We start from the raw sequence: 6,509 nt of genomic DNA, 5'->3' as shown, positions 1-6,509 counted from the left end.
CAGAGTGTAACGAGTTATCAAAATGTTTAGATAGTTTTCGAAAAATGTGTAGATGTCAAAAGTAAAAATTTATAAAGGTATCCAAAGTTTTTACATTTTTGAGTTATCGAAATTTATCGAGCCATCGAATTTCACAGTTATCGAAATTGGTCGAGTTAACGAATTTTGTTGAGTTATCGATCATATATCAGATTATCAGATAAAAAAAAATTTAGTTACGGTTTAGCAGAAGATTTTCCGGTTAGTTAATTTGTACCGTATAAGTTTTGCTACGTGTTAAGTTAGAAAACCTCTCCAAGGCTTCTAAAACTAGAAAAACTGTCGAATTTCGACAGTAACTGGCACTCTAGTCCATATATTAATACGCTAACATGAAATTTGTCTCCGTTCGTTTGGAGATTCTACCCAACCGATTTCCAAACCAAGAACACCATTAGAAAGGCATTTTTCCGTAGATGAGCAGAGTTTTCAATGGTTTTACAATTGGTTGAAAATTACGCCCAAAACCGTCGATTAAACATTTTCGAATTGTGTATAGATGTTGCTGCAACATGTTCAATTTGACATGTTTCGCTTGTAGTTTCACTACACATTTGAAATTAAGCTTTGAAATAAAGATAAATATGAAGATGAAGAAATAAATGATAATGATGAAGTCAAAAAAAGAGAAGGCAAAAGTGAAGATAAAGACGAAAATGGAGACAATGACAGATACATAAGAATTAGGGTAACTGAAGGGGTAAGAACATTTCTTGAATTTATGAATTGAAACTTCTTTAGCGGCAGTTGGTTGGTTGGGAGTAAATTGTCGAATTCAAGGGGAATAATGCACATGGAAATGGTTCTCAGCGGTTTAGCCGTTTGAGAATAAAAACAAAAACAAAGATGCCTAGAGGTACAGGCAAAAACGAAGATCAAAGTAAATCTAAACACTTTAAGGTAAAGGTGCAAAAATAAAGATAAACATGAAGAAAAAGATGAGGATGAAGATCGATATTGTTATCGATATAAAACCCGATATTGCTATCGATATAATAATCGATATTGCTATCGATAAAATAGTCGATTAAATAACTGATTTTGTTATCGATTTAATCATTTATATTGTTAACGATACGTACAATAATCAATACTGATTNCAGGGTTATCGATATAATAATCGGAACATGGAATGTGATCACATTACATGACATCACATCACATTATATCACATGATATGAAGAGCCATCACATGATATTACATCACATAATATGATATCACATCACACGATATCACGTGACATAAAATCATATGATATGGCATCACATTATATGGCATGACATCATATGACTTGACATAACGTGATATGACATCGTATGACATGACATGGCATTACATGACGTGGCAGCACATGATATCACATGGTATGACATCACAGGACATGACATCAGAGGATATGATAATACATGACATGACATCCTATCACATCACATAAAATCACGTCACATCTTATCACGTCATCGCACCTCATCTCATCTACGTGAATAGAAAAAGAAAAGGATATAAGCAAAGATGTGAAAGATAAAAACAAAGATGAAGACCAAGGTAAAGTTACCGATTTCAAAACCAAAAACACCGTTGGAAAGGTAATTTTCTGTAGATGAGGAGAGTTTTTATAGTTTCGAAATTGGTTGAAAATCGTCGTTTAAAAATTTCCATATTTGTGTATGGTTGTTTTTGCAACCTGTTCAATTTAAGCTGTTTCGCATTTTGTTTTACTTCGTATTTGAAATTAAACTTTGAAATAAAGATAAATATGAAGATGAAGAAACAAGTGATAACGATGAAGACAAAAAAAGGCAAAAGTGAAGATAAAGACGAAAATTGAGATAAAGGCGAAAATGGAGACAATGAGAAATACATAAGAATTAGGTTAACAGAGCTGAAATTTTCCGATAGGAATCGAAATAAAATCAGCCATAAAGGTTACTGAAAATTATCGAATCATCGAAGTTTATTGTTATCGAAATTTATTCATGCTTATTAAGTTATCGCAACGTATCGAATTATTTAAACTGATCAATGTTTATTGAGTTGTCGAAGTTTATAGACGCAGAAACTTAGTTGTCCAAATTTACGGATAGTTATCGAGCTACAAACACGTGTGAGATTAACGAAATTTGTCAAGTTAAAGAAATGTATCAAGCTATCGATATTTATAGAATTATCATTATTTATAGACTTAACGAAATTTATCGAGGTGTCGTAATGCATGGAGATCTTTCAACTTACAGAGTTATCGATAATTATGGATCTACTTAAATTGGTTGATTCATCGAATCGAGTTTGTGGAATTTTCAAAATATATCGATTTATCGAAATTTCAAGGTTATATAAGCTAATCGATTTATCACTGCTTATCGAATTTTGTCGTGTTAACAGAGTGTAACGAGTTATCAAAATTTTTCGATAGCTTTCGAAAAATTTGGAGCTGTCAAAAATAAAAATTTATCCAAAGGTATCCAAAGAATTTACATTTTTGAGTTATCGAAATTTATCGAGCCCTCGAATTTCACAGTTATCGAAATTGGTCGAGTTAACGAATTTTGTTGAGTTATCGGATTTTAGTGTTTTCGAAATTCTTCGAGCTATCGATATGTATCAAATCATTGAAATTTATCGATAAACTGGAATGTATCGGGTCAATTCCAAGTCCTGCCGAAGTCCTCCAAAGACGTTCTAATATAAAAAAAATATTAGTTACGTTTAATTTCCAAAGCAGAAGATTTTCCGGTAAGTTAATTTCTACCGTATAAGTTTTGCTACGGGTTAAGTTAGAATACCTCTCCAAGGCTCCCAAAAACCAGAAAAACTGTCGAATTTCGACAGTAACTGGCACTCTAGTATAGGTAATTAGATAACATTCGGTAAAAATTTCCCTTGCAGTAATTTCTCCGCAGTAGTGCTCCGCCAATATTTGGTTTCATAGGGATTCGGATACCTTCCTCATTGAAGTAGTAAAGAAAATTGGCTTAAGTGCCTTTTTCGGTTATGTGCACAAGTTTTTCGTGCAAAGAAGGATGTGCAGCTAAGCAAAATATACTGTAGTTCGTACTAAATCAATTTTTTTTTATTTTTACCCTGAAGCAGTAAGTTTAATTCGTTAATTAAGTATTTAATATCGCACAAAAAAGCTAAATCAAAAATAAAATGTTTGTCTTTAAGTGCTAAAATAAACTTTTTGACATCTGGACTCATATTCTGTTAAACAAAAAAGTATTACTTCAATCCTTAAATTAAATGATCTTTGTAGGCATTTTTCTTTGATAAGCCAACGTACCTTAGTATATAAAAGTAAATCCCCGTAGTCAGCGTCAAGCTCGTCAAGAAGAGATTTCAACTTCCTGTGGTTGAGAGCATTATGACCACCCTTTATTTTACTAATAATTTTTACTGCGATATCCATAGCATTAAGCAGACACAAGCCTTTCGCAAAAAGTGCCTGTTGGTGAATAATGCAATGGAATGTTGGGACATTTTTTTTTTTGTTTTGTGCCTACAATACCCTTTTTAGTTCCACGCATAACCTTCGCGCCGTCTGTACATATTGAACTTAATTTGTTATCAAGTCAGCGTTGCCGTTTTGCTTAATTCTAAGCAAAATTGCTTAAGTTTTTCCTGCCTATTAAAATGTTAAACTTTTCTTCGTTTTGCTAAATATTTTTATTAAAGTTTACTACTAGGATCTTTTTCATCAAAAATTCATAGTCAAAAGAATAATAAATTTTTCAAATTTATTTTAGGAAGACTGTCAGCCAGATCCCACATAAAGTTCCAGCAAATGTTGCTCTACGCAATTCCCGATCTGCGGTCGCCGCATTTTCAAACCCCCAAGTGTACTTCTGCCATGAAATCGCTTTTCACAAAAACCATTTGCCGTTCGGAGGCGACCTAGAACTTTAGGTCCCTTCATTTGCGTGACAAGATCAACACGCACATTTTGGATAACATGATGCCAAACTCGTTTTTTACATGTATTCAAAAAACTAGCGAAAGGGCAGATAACTATTATAGGAGTATGTGTTCAAAGCCTGAAAGAATGTTTAACAGTTTTCAAATTTAGCAACTGTTAGGCCCGATTTCAGATGGCCTACTTAAGTATAGACTGTTGATTAATTTCCACTATTCCTTTTCAGATCATACATTAAGGGCCGGTTACTCAATATCTGGTTAACACTAATCTGCGGTTAAACATCGTTATCGACGTCTTCGACTCCATGCATACAACAGGGAGTCGTTAACGTCGATGACGATGTTTAACCGGAGATTAGTGTTAACCAGACATTGAGTACCCGGCCCTTAGTCTACACTTAAATGGCCGATTCTGCTATTAAAATATGAGATATGCAACCCTGTGTTTATACCAAAGAACCAAGATTGGTTGGTAGGTTGTTTAGTAAATCCCACCAAATCCCACCTAAAACAATCGCCAGTTCAGCAGAAAATGTAAACAATCATGCAAATGCAACAACACTTTCAAGGAATAAGCAGCAGTGCTGCCAATTAATTGGCATATTTAACCAAAGTTGATCTGAAACCCAACGAAAGCTAAATGGCATTTAAACAACAATCCAAAATTAAACATAAGTGCCGTTTAAATATTCATTTGAAATTGGCCCTTAGACTATAACATCCTTACTTTTGATGACAAAACTCAGCCTTAGAGAGCCTTTACTTAAAGCTCAAACAGTCAACGACGTAGCGTAGACGTAGGTTGACGCAGACACGAGTTGTGTTTTTGTATTCTCCAGCAAAAAATATCCAGTAACTTGCCAGTAACCAAATTTCGGAGAGTAAGCCAATATTTACTCCCAATGAGTGAAATATGCAAGAAAGTACGAAAACGCAAAACCAGCAAGAAGTTGCTAGTTTTATGAACAGCTGATTAATTTGTTAAATTTCGATGCAATTTTCTTAGAAAACTAGTATTTTCCATCTTATTATAGTATAGTAGTATAGTATTTATTTATTACGGTCTTTAAGACCTAGTTGATGTTAAGTTAACATTTGTTTCATTAAATATTCAGTGTTTTACAATATAAAAATAGTTTTATTTTAAACTTATTAATATTTTCACAATCTTTTATCGCAGTAGGTAGTTCATTGTACATTTTGTACCCTGTGTATTCCAAAGTATTCTTTGCAAACTCTGTTCTTACTAAAGGCAGTCTTATATTATTGCAGGATCTAGTTCCATAATTATGTATCTCGTGATTATATAGTATTTTATTGCTAAGGTAACTCGGTAGCATTCCTAATCTTACATGATGTATAAATTTCAAAGTGAAGTAGCTTATTGACTGTTTTATACTCAGCCAGTTTAACCGATTCAGCATTATAGTTTTAGATGTTCTTGGGGGACATTTTAATATAAATCGCATTGCCTTGTTTTGTTGTATTTGTAGTCTTTTAATTTGCGTATCACTCGCTATCAACAGAATTGTAGGACAATATATAAAGTGCGGTTCAATAATTGAACGATACACAAGTATTTTATGATGTTGACTAATATGTTTGCATGTTCTGTACATGAATCCTATTTTCTGCGCAATTTTTCTTTCAAGATAATTTATATGTTCTCCAAAATTCAAGTCTTCATCAATTAAAACTCCTAAGTACTTCATTGTATTTACTCTTTGAATTATATTGTTTTTTATCTTCAGGGTTATATTGTTTAAATCGTTATTACGTATGATGTTCTGGTTTTTGCAAAATACCATGAACTTAGTCTTATCTACATTTAACTTCAATTTTTTAAGGCACAACCAGTTGTATAGAGAGTCAAGATCTTCTTGTGCTTTCTGCATTGCACTGTGGGCATATTTCTCACTAATGATAAGCAGTGCATCATCCGCAAATAGACGTATATTGCAATATTTTAAGCATTTTTTAATATCATTTATGTACAATGTAAATAGTATCGGTGCCAGTACTGAACCTTGTGGCAACCCAATATCTACATCCACAACAGATGAAACTGTTTTTCCAATTACCGTCCTTTGCTTTCTGTCACTCAGATAACTTCGGAACCATTCCAAAGTCGTTCCTCTGACACCAGTTCTGAACAAGACATTCAACAATTCCCGTCTATCAACTGTTTCAAAGGCCCGCTTCAAGTCTAAGAAGACAGACACCACAACTTTTTTATCTGATATATCTTCTTTCCATTCTGCAATAACCATGTTTAGTGCTGTTTCACAAGAATGGCTCTTCCTGAATCCAGACTGTTCAGGTATGATAACTTTGTGCTTTTCTAGGTATGCCACCAATTGATTTTTCACCACTATTTCCACAATTTTCTCATCTGCGGGTAACGTATTGATTGGCCGTAGCTCCTCAGGTTTGACTGTATTTTTTACTTTTTCCACAGGTACTATTGTTGAAACTTTCCAACAGTTTGGGACAATGCCATTATTTAGGGACTCATTTATTATGTCTTTGTAAAAGTTACCAATGTACGTCATGGAAT

This window comes from Rhagoletis zephyria, unplaced genomic scaffold (genome assembly GCF_001687245.7).
Source record: "Rhagoletis zephyria isolate East Lansing unplaced genomic scaffold, Rhagoletis_zephyria_1.1 Rzeph_scaffold_00973, whole genome shotgun sequence".
NCBI lineage: Eukaryota > Metazoa > Arthropoda > Insecta > Diptera > Tephritidae > Rhagoletis > Rhagoletis zephyria.
The sequence above is the reverse complement of the archived record's forward strand: the minus strand, read 5'-3'. Positions refer to the sequence as shown.